This window comes from Monodon monoceros, unplaced genomic scaffold, assembly GCF_005190385.1.
Source record: "Monodon monoceros isolate NGI ecotype Baffin Bay Population unplaced genomic scaffold, NGI_Narwhal_1 Super_Scaffold_16, whole genome shotgun sequence".
NCBI classification, from domain to species: Eukaryota; Metazoa; Chordata; class Mammalia; order Artiodactyla; family Monodontidae; genus Monodon; species Monodon monoceros.
In genome coordinates this window covers 110,276,774-110,289,674 of record NW_021703772.1, presented here as the reverse complement: position 1 = coordinate 110,289,674, position 12,901 = coordinate 110,276,774, and the positions used below count along the sequence as shown (strand labels likewise).

General features: G+C 40.9%; 1 protein-coding gene across 3 annotated transcripts in view; it reads left to right on the top strand.

The window, feature by feature from the left end:
* The first annotated feature begins 9,448 nt into the window (after window positions 1-9,448).
* Window positions 9,449-12,901, top strand: part of PLEKHB2 (pleckstrin homology domain containing B2) — a 49,463-nt gene continuing 46,010 nt past the window's right edge. For all 3 annotated transcript variants that reach the window (XM_029225657.1, XM_029225656.1, XM_029225655.1), the window contains exon 1: window positions 9,449-9,641. The gene's annotated coding sequence lies outside the window, so the exon portion shown is untranslated. The remainder of the gene's footprint in view (window positions 9,642-12,901) is intronic.

The following is a 12,901-nucleotide window of genomic DNA, read 5'->3' as shown; positions in this document are numbered from 1 at the left end:
TAAATATAACAATATAATACCTAGCAATAAACTTTTGTAAGAGTTGTGCAAGATCTATATGAATAAAATTTAAAATAACCACCAAATGGCACAAAAGAACACTTAAATTCATGGAGAAAAACATCATATTCTTGGATAATTCTTCTAAATTTATGAATTTAATACAATTCCTATCAAACACCAATAATTATTTTTAAGTAGATAAAGTAATTCTAATTTACACATGAGGAAAAAATCAACAAGAAAAATCGAAAGCAAGAATATCTGGGAAAATCCCTGGCGGCCCAGTGGTTAGGACCTTGCGCTTTTACTGCCAAGGGCCTGGGTTCATTCCCTGGTTGGGGAACTAAGATCCTGCAATCCGTCCTGCGTGACCAAAACAACAGCAACAACAAAAAACAAAAAAAAGTGCCAGGAAAACTTTGAAAATAAGGAGTAATAGTGAGAGGGCTACTAAACCTATCAGACAAGAAAACATATTTAAAATCCTCAATCAACGGTGTATCACAGATGCATAAATAGACCAATGAAATATAACAGAAAATTCAGAAATACAAATTATTTTAGGAAGATGGTATCTGGTAAAGTTAACATCTCAAGTCACTGGGCAGAAAGATGGACTGTTTAATAAATGGTATTGGGACAGAAATATAGCCATCTGAAAAAATGTAAAATTGAATCTATACCTTACACCATACCAGAATAAAATCCAAATGAAAAAAGATATAAATGTACAACCATGGAATCATAAAGAACAAGAAGAAAACATGGAAAATTATTTTTAAACCATGGAGTAAAGAAAGCCTTTTTAAACTGCCTCTCAAAATTCAGACACCATGGCTATGAAAAACTTTGGTTTGACAAAAATCACCATGAGCATAGTAAAAAGACAAATGATTAACGAGGAAGAAATAGTCCCAACACATATCATAGTCAAAGGGCTAATCTCCTTAATATTCAAAGAGCTTCCAGAAGTCAGTAAGAGAAAGTCCTAAAACTCCGTAGAAATTGAGAGTTCACAGAAAAAGAAATGTGGCTCATAAACCTATGAAAAAATTTCAGCCTCACTCATAAAAAGAAAAATGCAAGTTAAAACTCTTTGAGGTAGCATCTTTTCACCTATTTGATTGGCAAGCATCAAAAAAAAGTGACTATTGTTGAGGCTGTAGGGAAGCAGACACATTGCTGGAATGGAGAGGGGACCATTTGATGATGTGTATCAAGAACAAATATACAGAAAACTTTTCATCCAACAATTCCACTTCTGGGAGTTGCTCTACAAAGAAATTCTCTGAAGTGTAAAATGAAATAGGTTCAAGTTTATTCATTGCAGTATTGCTAAGAGTAGGAAAATACCCTAAGCAACCCTAGTGTTTGTCCTAAAGAACTGACTAATATACTCCATAACTCAAGAAAGAAATGAGCAACATTTCTATATACTGAAAAGGAAATATCTTCAAGGTAGACTGTTAAGTGAACAAAGCAAAGAGTAGAACTGCTGTTATGGGCTGAACTGTGTCCCTTACTCTCAATTCATGTGCAGAAGCCCTAAACCCCAGTGCCTCAGAATGGAATTGTATTTGCAGATAGAACCTTTAAAGAGGTAATTAAGTTAAAATGAGGTCAGTAGGGCGGGCCCTAATCCAATCTGACTGCTGTCTTTATAAGAAGAGGAGATTAGGATACAGACAAGATAGATCTATGGACAACCATGTGAGTAGATGACCAAGCCAAGCAAGCCAAGGAGAGAGGCCTCAGGAGAAAGCAATCTTGTCAGCACCTTCATCTTGGACTTCCAGCCTCCAGAACTGTGAGAACATCAATTTCTGTTGTCTAAATTGTCTTGTCTGTGGTATTTGTTATGGCAGACTTAGCCAAATGATTCAACTGTGCTAAAGAAGATTATGTAAAAAAAGGGGAAATGAAAATATATATTTGTATTTACTTTCATACAAACACAAATAATTGTAAAAATCCAAGAAAATATTGGGTGGGCCAAAAGGTTCATTCAGTTTTTTCTGTAAGATGGCTCTAGTAGCGCTTAGTTGTCTGTAACTTCATTCGAAACAATTTAGTTAGATTGTATGTGACAGCTGTCATATCAGCATGCATTTAAAAAAAGACATCAAAATTGGTGAATTTTTGTGTAGCCATTTTAATATTGAAGATGGAAGAAAAAAGCAACAATTTCGGCATATTATGCTTTATTATTTCAAGAAAGGTAAAAACGCAACTGAAACGCACAAAAATATTTGTGCAGTGTACGGAGAAGGTGCTGTGACTGATCAAACATGTCAAAAGTGGTTTGCGAAGTTTCGTGCTGGAGATTTCTCGCTGAACTATACTCCATGGTTGGGTAGACCAGTTGAAGTTGATAGCGATCAAATCGAAACAACAATTGAGAACAATCAACATTATACCACATGGGAGATAGCCGACATACTCAAAATATCCAAATCAAGCGTTGAAAATCATTTGCACCAGCTTGGTTATGTTCATCACTTTGATGTTTGGGTTCCACACAAGTTAAGCAAAAAACACCTTCTTGACCATATTTCCGCATGTGATTCTCTACTGAAATGTCATGAAAACTTTCCGTTTTTAAAACAAATTGTGATGGGTGATGTAAAGTGGCTACTGTATAACAATGTGGAACGGAAGAGATCATGGGGCAAGCGAAATGAAGCACCACCAACCACACCAAAGGCTGATCTTCATTCAAAGAAAGTGATGTGTATACGGTGGGATTGGAAGGGAGTCTTCTATTATGAGCTCCTTCTGGAAAACCAAACAATTAATTCCAACAACTACTGCTCCCAATTAGATCAACTGAAAGCAGCACTCAACAAAAAGTGTCCAGAGTAGTCAACAGAAAACGCATAATCTTCCATCAGGATAATGCAAGACCATATGTTTGTTTTATGACCAGGCAAAAACTGTTACATCTTGGCTGAGAAGTTCTGATTCATCCGCTGTATTCACCAGACATTGAGCCTTCGGATTTCCATTTATTTCGGTCTTTAAAAAATTCTCTTAATGGAAAAAATTTCAATTCCCGGGAAGACTGTAAAAGGCACCTGGAACAGTTCTTTGTTCAAAAAGATAAAAAAGTTTTGGGAAGATGGAATTGTGAAATTGCCTGGAAATTGGCAGAAAGTAGTGGAACAAAAGGGTGAATACGTTGTTCAATAAAGTTCTTGGTGAAAATGAAAAATGTGTCTTTTATTTTTACTTCAAAAACTGAAGGCACTTTTTACCCCACCCAATAGCAGCAGTGCTTACCTGTGGTGAGACTAGGGACTGAGTGGACCCTGAGCAAATCTGGGATACAGGTGAGAATGATCATTTTCAAGGTTTGTTTTTCTTTTGCACTGCATGAATATATTACATGTTCTAAAATTAAATTAAAAATAAATAAAAATCTTATATTTTGATGAGAGTATAAAATGGTATAATCATTTTGGAAAAATGTATGGTCATTTCTTTTAAAAAAATAAGCATACACCTATCCTATCACCCAGCAAATTGAAGGTATCTGCCAAAGAGAAATGAAAGCATACCTTAATGCAAAGAATTGTACAGGAATTTTCATAACAGTTTTTTTTTAACATCTTTATTGGAGTATAATTGCTTTACAGCATTTGTGTTAGTTTCTGCTGTATGACTAAGTGAATCAGCTATATGCATACGTATATCCCCATATCCCCTCCCTCTTGCGTCTCCCTCCCACCCTCCCTATCCCACCCCTCTAGGTGGTCACAAAGCACCAAGCTGATGTCCCTGTGCCATGCAGCTGCTTCCCACTAGCCAGCTATTTTACATTTGGTAGTGTATATATGTCAATGCTACTCTCTTACTTCGTCCCTGCTTACCCTTCCCCTCCCCGTGTCCTCAAGTCCATTCTCCACATCTGTGACTTTATTCCTGTCCTGCCCCTAGGTTCATCAGAACCATTTTTTTTCTTTTTAGATTCCATATATACGTGTTAGCATATGCTATTTGTTTTTCTCCTTCTGACTTATTTCACTGTGTATGACAGACTCTAGGTCCATCCACCTCACTACAAATAACTCAATTTCATTTCTTTTTATAGCTGAGTAATATTCCATTGTATATATGTGCCACATCTTCTTTATCCATTCATCTGTCGATGTTCACTTAGGTTTCACAGCAGTTTTATTGTTAATAACCAAAAACTGGGATGAGACCACGCATCTACCCTCAGGAGAACAACAGCTAATCAAGCTCAGTGGTGTGCGGGGTGACTTTCAATGCCTACACTGGCTCCCGGAATCCAAGGGACACATTTTCAGGAATTTGGCAAGCCAGACTTTATTAAAAATTGAATTATACGAACTTGATGTAAAGACAAAAGGAATAAATACTCAAAATTCACCCTTTCCTCATTACCGTCTTGTTGCCTGTGCCCCGAGGCTCTTGGCAGCTTTGGGACCTGCCAGGTAAAAACTTGGAGCTACGCTAGGCTGAGGGCTCCCTTCCTGCCTCCCTCCCTGGGCGTCACCTCTGGAGCCTGAAATCCGCCAGGGCAAGAATGCAACTCATGGGATAATAGTAATCAGGGCTTGATTTATTGTTTTGTTAATTTTATAGATTTATGCATATGATGGAGGTAATATTAATAATGCAGATTAAAATTTAAAAGGGGTGGTGTCTGTAGGTGTCACATTGTGAGTAGAACAAAACATTTAGAAAATATTCTCCTAATATTAAAAAACTATTACTATCCTATTCAGCAAAGAAGTCACTCACGTCATTGACAAACAACTGAAGTTCCAACAAGGTTATTTCACTTTGATCTTACTAGTTAACATAAAGGAAATAGCAACCCAGAGTACTCTGAGACACGAGAACAATAAGGTGTTTAAGCTTTGCAGTAGTTTGGTATGCAGCAATAGATAATCAATCATGAGCACCAGCCCAACTCCAGGCTCAGGTCACGAAATCAATCTAGTGATTCATTGTCTGCGTTTTTAAACATGGATTAGACTGGAAAATAAGAATGTAGAGCATGTGGCACAAGAGTAAGGGTAAGTATTGTTTGGTAAAAAGTTATTTTTATATAAATTTTTTCACTCATATGTTATGTACTGAGTTATGAAGTAAATTTATTATTGTAGGTGGGAGTCAGACAGTTTGAAAATACTATGCTAAGGCACTTGCCTAGAAGCAGAATTGTTTGGTCATAGGGTACCTGCACCTTAAAACTTACTAGGTAGTGCTGAATTGTTCTTTAAAGTGTTTGTGACAAGCTACACTATCCCCACTAAGATATGAACTCTGGTGCCTTCACATATTTGTCACATTTACCATGAAGTTTTAGATTTTTGCCAAACAGGTCGGTATGAAATTGTATCTCAGGATTTTTTTTTTTTTTTAGTTGAAGTAGTTGGTTTACAATATTGTGTTAGTTTCAGGTATACAGCAAAGTGATTCAGTTATATAGGTATATATTTTTTTCAGTTTATTTTCCATTATAAGTTATTACAAGATACTGAATATTATTTCCTGTGTTAAACAGTAAATCCTTGTTGCTTATCTATTTTATATATAGTAGTGTGTTCAGGATTGTTTTAATTTCCATTTCTTACATACCTGATGTACACCCTTGTAAACAATTTTTGGCTGGAGTTTCTGTTTATTATGGGATAGTTTCCTCAAAGAATTACTGGTTTAAAGAGTATGAAGTATTTTCTAAAATTTTTTTTGGTGGTGCCACGCGGCTTGAGGGGATCTTAGTTCCCTGACCAGGGATTGAACCCAGGCCCTCAGCAGTGAAAGTGCAGAGTCCTAACTATTGGGCCACCAGGGAGTTCCCAAGTATGAAGTATTTTAAACCTCTTGATATTATCAAATTTTATTCCAGGATTGTACCAATTTACATTTGCACAAGCAAGTGTATCACAGTGACCGTCTCATTAAATCTTTCTATTGAGTATTTCACTAAAAATCCTTTAAAATTTCCCACTATCTTTTAGATAGCTGGTGGGAAGCTGCTGCATAGCACAGGGAAGTCAGCTCAGTGCTTTGTGACCACCTAGAGGGGTGGGATAGGGAGGGTGGGAGGGAGGCTCAAGAGGGAGGAGATATGGGGATATATGTATATGTATAGCTGATTAAATTTTTAAAAAATCTTTTAAAATTTGATCACTGAAAATCTGTATTTCATTTGTTTTAATTTGCAATTGCTAGATTGCAGGCAAGATTCATTAAAAATATTTGTTGCATTCACATTTTTTCTTTTGTGAATGATTTATTCATATTTCCTTTGTCTTTTATTTTTTTTATGTTTATTTATTTGGCTGTGTTGGACCTTAGTTGCAGCACACGGGATCTTTGTTGCGGCATGTGGGATTTTTAGTTGTGGAATGTAGGATCTAGTTCCCTGACCAGATATAAAACCCAGGCCCCCTGCATTGGGAGCGTGGAGTCTTAGCCACTGGACCGCCATGGAAGTCCCTTTGCCTGTTTTTATATTGGAGTCTTAGTGTTTTTCTTGTCAACTATATATAAACTGAGGGTTTAATAGGAAAATAGCACTGTTTTCTGTTCACCATCTAGCTGGAGGCAAAGTTTTTGAGAGCACAAAACTCTGTTTTGGTTCTGCACATTGGGTTGAACACAGAGATCTATGTCTCTTCCCTTCCAAGGCCCTATTAAGGTAAAAGAAAATGTATTTGTAAAAGTTCTGGAAAACAAGTTAAGGGCACTGTCAGTTAACCAAACATTTTGAGACAATTGAGCATGAGAGAAAGCAATTGGGGTTGGAGGCTTCTGATTCAAGACGGCAGATCAAGAATACACTTTTACACTTCTATTTTCTCCTTAGACTTTTATGAAATAGATGATAGATGTTTAAAAAATAATAGGCAGCACAGAAAACTGAAGCAGTAGTCGAGGCCCTGGTTGGGTGGGGGAGCGAAAGGACTCACTTTCAAGTGGATGGTTCAAATAGGCAGAAAAACCTGCAACCCAGAGCAAGCGTGATGGGGGCAGAGGGGAAAGGTGGTGAGAAATGGGCCTGTAAACAAGAACAGTAACTGCAAGGCTGCCTGTGCCACAGCTACACCCCATCTCTCTTCCCCATTCTTGTGTGCATTGGGAGTTTCATGCTTATAGTGGGCAAAAACCCGACTGCTCTCCTCAAAAGAAATTGACTCAACTGAAGAAAGCCAAGGCTTCTCAGCAGATGTCGAGGGCAAAATAAAGTCAAATATAAGTGCACAGAACTCATTGTTTCCTACCCAATAGAGGTAGTTCCAGCATTTCCTCATAGGAGGAACAAAGGTGTATCAAGCTCAGTGGAAGAGCTTCCTATTCCTGAGCTGGACTTTGCTTTGGCTCAACCCACACTCTGTTCTCACTAGAATTGTATGTCTGTTGGGATGGATTTGGGGTACTGATGAAAATTGTGGGGCTGGTGAAGTCCAACTGCTCTACCCTAAGTGGCACATCTGCTATAGGTAGATAGAGAGATAGATAGATAGGTGCTGCAGGAAAATAAAAAGTAATCCAACAAAGAGAACATGAGAGCTGTGATTCATTTAGAAAAGGTAAAGGAAGCTGGAAATAAAAGGATGTGTATTACCTCCTGTTACTTGGAAGATTCTCATTCCAGATTATGTGGGATTGGCAGGGGGATGATATTTTACTTCATGTCCTATTTAGCTTTTCTTTTTTAACCACAAGAACTTATCACTTTCTTTTTTGCAATAAAGAAAGAGTACTAGTAATTGGGAAGTGGGGCCAATCAGGTTATAATTTGGTTTGCCTGGGTTGAGGACCACACATTGTATGGAGCCAAGGAGTCAAGCAGCTGATGGAAGCAGAGACCCAGTGTGGTTCCCTGAAGCACACCTTTCAGTATTGGCCACATATTTCGTACTGGGAGATGTGTGGCTTACCCAACGTTAGCCTTCTCCCTACTGTAATTTTCTTGTCAGCAGGCCTGGACAGAAAGCCAATTTTATTAACCAGAAAACTTACTAGTGGGTGCACCTGCTCCAGTTCCCAGAACATCTACCTTCACCAAACTGGATTCAAGTATTACTTTTTCTTGTTGTTAAGTTGTTAAAGTGATTTTTAAGTTGTTTGAGTGATGCATTAAAGAAAATTTGGAAAGTACAGAAAAGTAGGAAGAAGAAATAAGTCATGCACAATCCCATCACTCAAAGACAATATGTTAGTGTATTTTTGGACACTCCAAATCCCTGAAAGATAGGTACCTAACACTGAAGGTAGTCAGAGTTAGACTTGTAGCTCTACAGAGAGAGGTCAGTATCCCCCGACGATACTGAGGGACTATACCCTTCACTCAGTTTCCCCTAAAGTTAACATCTTACATAACCATGGTACACTTGTCAAAACTAAAAATAGCTAATAATTACAATTAACTAAAATCAAGAATTTATTTGGAACTTACAATTTTTTTCACTAACATTTTTTTTCCCTGTTACAGGATCCCATCCAGGACACTACACTGCATGTGAGTTTCTCAGTCTTTCTTTGTTTTTCATGACCTTCATAGTTTTGAGGAATACTGGTGAGGTTTTTTTTTTAAAATATTTATTCATTTATTTATTTGGCTGTGCTGGGCCTTAGCTGCGGCACGCGGGATCTTTTATTTGCAGCATGTGGGATCTAGTTCCCTGAGCAGGGATCAAAGCTGGGCCCCCTACATTGGGAGCGCGGAGTCATAGCCACTGGACCACCAGGGAAGTCCCTGGTGAGGTATTTTGTGGAATATCCCTCAATTGGGATTTGTCTGCTGTTTTTCTCATAGTTAGACCGGGGCTATGCTTGTTTTGGGGAGTATGACTGCAGGAAAAGTGACCTTGTCATTATGTCGTATCAAGGGTAAATACTATCAACAAGACTTATTGCTGTTGAAGTTAACCTTGATCACGTGGTTGAGTAGCGTTTGTCAGGTTTCTCCTCCGTAGAAGTTATTTTTCCCCTTTCCAACACTGCACTCTGGGAGGAAGTGACCATGCACAGCCCACGCTCAGGGGTGCGTGGGTGGAGATTAATACACCCTCTGTATGGAGCATGATTAATTAGAATTCTTCTATAAGGAAGAGTTAGCTCCTCTCCCCAGTAATGTATTTAATTATTTATTTACAGCAGAATGGACTCTAATATACTTATTTTATATTCTAAGTTAAAACTGTGCCAGGTTTGGGCACTGGAAGCTGTTTCAGGTTGCCTCCTACGTCCCTTGACAGGCCTACACGCATTATTTTTGAGCATTCCGCACTTCTGGCGCTACACGATGCTCCAATCAGCTGTACTTCCCCCGAAGCAGTTCTAGAGTCAGTCATTTCTCTAAAGAGCCCTGCCCGGCTCCTTTCACTGGAGGGTGGTACTTATAAGCAAGATCAGGGGGCCTACAGTTCCTCTTCAGGTGAAACTTAAGCCTGCGCACCCCACGCAACAGCCAGGCTTGCCCGGGCCCCACCGAACCTCCCGGCCTGCAGTGCGTGCCGTGCGCATGCGCGCCGGGGAGACGTGCCGTCGGACGGCAGCCAAAACGCTGGCGTGAGGCAGTCGGAGCCGAGAAGTCCGGCAGTGTCCTTGCGCTCCCGCCCTGCTTCGGTACGCGGCTGCGGCCGGAGGCTTTGCAGGTGAATGTTCCTGTCCGGTCCGGGCGACCCAGACCCCCTCGGGCCGGGCTCACCCACCCCACGCCCTTCCAGGGAGACCCCAGGCCCGCGCCCTCCGTTCCCCACCCCGGGCGTCGGTCCCTCCGGAGCCTCTCCAGGAGACTCCCGTCAGCGCCCCCCAGCCCCACCCGAGTCCTTCCCCTCTCCTCTCCCCTTCCTTCCTCTCCTCCCCACTCCCCTTCCCCCTCGCCTCCCTTCCCCGGATCCCTCCGGAGCCTCCCCTAGAGCCGCCCGCTCGCCGCCCCTCCGGAGCAGACCCCCTCCTCTTCCCCCTCCCCCGGTCAGTCTAGAGTCTCCCCTGGAGCCGCCCGCCCCGCCAGAGCGCTCCTGCTGCCGCCCCCCTTCCTGCAGGTGATCCCCGCCGGCACCCCGCCTTTCTGCCCGCGGGGCGCAGGTCTCCGGCCCTGCAGCCCGTCTGGTCGAGGGGATTGGGGCTCTTTTTGGTTATCCTGCCGCCCGGAGGTCGCAGCCTCCTTAAGGAGTCCGGAATGGCATTGAAGCTGTGCGCTCTCGGGTGGGGCCCGCCTCCGCTCGTTTCACCTACTCTTGGTTTTGCAGTGTCGTTGGCTCTAAGTGCTTGGTGTTGTATTATAGGTCTTTTTCCACGTTTGATTCTCTCACCTAACTACATGGGGAACCCCGAAGGTCAGGGGTTTTCATTTCGCGTCAGAGTAGTGTTTTTTGTTTGTTTTTAACTCAAAAATAGAGTAATTTACACAGAAAAGTCTGCATAAATGACCGAATAGTAAAGTTCCAGGTTTTCAGCGTGAGTGGGGGAAAGGAATGAGGTGGGACGATCACAGTGTCAAAAGATCCAGGGGAACATGCATGGTTAATTCCAAACGCTGTTGACTCCTGAGAAGCTTTCGTTGTTTTAATACCTCCTCTGACTAGGACGCGGTGGAGCCTCTGCCAGGGGGAGCGGCGCTTAGTCTAAAGGGAGGGAAGTTCCTGGGTCTTGGTAGTCTTTGAGGAAACCAGCGCCAATGCAGGAAGTGACTTGTGTAAAAGTCACGAGGGGAATTAGGGCCCAAGCTGGGACTGTTAACTACCTGTTTATTTACGACGCTTAATGTTTGTCTGACAAATTAATGATCAAAATATCTGTGTATGTGTGCGTGTGCTTCTGCGACTGGTTCTGTTGTGCTCAGGAGTGGCCCCTGGGCTGGGCTGATGGTTATTGATGGGAGGTGGGTATTGGGAAGAGAGCTGGGCAGGTGCTTGTCTGGGCTTCCCTTGTGCTTGGTGTTTACTCAGTGGGGTAGTGATTCCTTAACTCCCCCCATCTCTGAGGGCAGGAATCAAGCATATGTTGCAGGATTATCCTGGCAGATAAGAGTGTCTCGCACAGTGTAGGTGGTCAGTAAATGCTTCCTGAAGGAGGCTGCAGAAAAGAGCTCAGAACCTGACAATGGTTCTTTACTAGCATATTTTTAATGATGTTAGCACATTCTGTAGGTAAATTTCCTGATAATCTCAGGGACTAAATTTGTGAAATGTATAGGTCAGTGGTATAGAAAGAACAGATACCACTCTTGAGGTAGTCATATTACTCCTTGGGGGAAGATAGAGGTTTTTCTTTTCTTTTCTTTTCTTTTTTAATTAATTTTTATTGGAGTATAGTTGTTTTTCAATGTTCTGTTTCTGCTGTACAGCAAAGTGAATCAGCTGTACGTATACATATATCCCCTCTTTTTTGGATTTCCTTCCCATTTAGGTCACCACAGAGCACTGAGTAGAGAGGTTTTTCTTGACTCTCTCTAGAAGGTTTGCTATACTTCCTAGCTTGCCATCCTACATTAATATTTGGGTTCTTTCTCCTTTCCTCTGTCTTTTTTCTTTTTTACTGGATGTCTAAAGAAATTAAAGAATTACTTTATTAGTGTCAGTAACTGCCAAAAACTGCTGAGTAAAATAAACTATTAAAAATGTTACAAAAAGTGGGCTAGTTGAACCAGTCATGTTTTATTTGTTGTGTATTTGCTTCTGAACTTGATCATGAGGCCAGAGTTGAACTTTCTTGCCTCTTTGTTTTAGTCTGTCTGTCCTTTGATGAGTGCTTATTATTGGGCTTGTTATTAAGAACTGATTGCTACCTGAAATGGCCAACACCACATATGAACTGACTGGGATGGATCACCCAGTCCTTCTTGTCCCCTGTGTCGTTTTGGAGTCCTTGAAAAACAGAGTTTTCCTCTCTTTGATAAGGAAACAACTTTCACGGCTAAAATAATAGGTCTTCTAGTTAACACATTCTGAAAGTAGATTTCCTGATAATCTCAGGGACTGAATTTGTGAAATGTGTAGGTCAGTGGTACAGAAAGAACAGATACCACTCTTTTCTTTTTTCTTTTTTTTGGCCACGCTTCGCAGCTTGTGGGATCTTAGTTCCCCGACCAGAGATCAAACCTGGGCTCTTGGCAGTGAGAGCACGGAGTCCTAACCACTGGACCGCCAGGAAGTCCCCAGATATCACTCTTGAGGTAGTCATATTATTCCTTGGGAAGATAGAGTGCTAACTAGAGGAGCCAGGCAAAGTGGGTTTTCAGTTCAGAACTGTCAGATTCCAAAGGCAATATTCTTTCCACCTCTTAAGTTGGTCCCTTTTGGATTCAATGATTTTTACAGTGATTTGAGTTCATATTTTAAAATAACTTGAATTGGGGAATTCCCAGGCGGTCCAGTGATTAGGACTGGCTCTCACTGCTCAGTCCCTGGTTGGGGAACTAAGATTCCACAAGCCTCGAGGCGTGGCCAAACAAACAAACCTCAAAAACTTGAATTGTTGAATATGGTTTGTATTTTTAAAACTTTCTGTAGGTTTTATTGGCATGTGAGTAATGTGGGTATTTTGCAGTTAGTTTGCTGGCATCCTCTAGAGACCAGCAGCAGATTAGACTTTAGTGAGTTTTAGTTTATGCATTAGATCCTGCTCCAGGATATAAATAATAGTGAAAGGTTGAAATAAGTTATGGAGAGTGGAGTTCAACAAGGTACGTCAAAAAGCTACTCCTGTTCCTTCAGAGACTAATTTAGTTATGTATTCTGGGAAGGTTTTTGGTTTGATTTTTTTTTTTTTTTTTCCCCTTCTAGGTATGTGTTCAAATTTTGACTGTCAGGCACATCTTACTAAGTCTTCTAAGCCATTTGAGAAGCAGCCTGATGTGCTTCTGTCTTCTAGAATGTTTTAGGCAAATTTTAGTCAGGTGGATAGTGAGGAA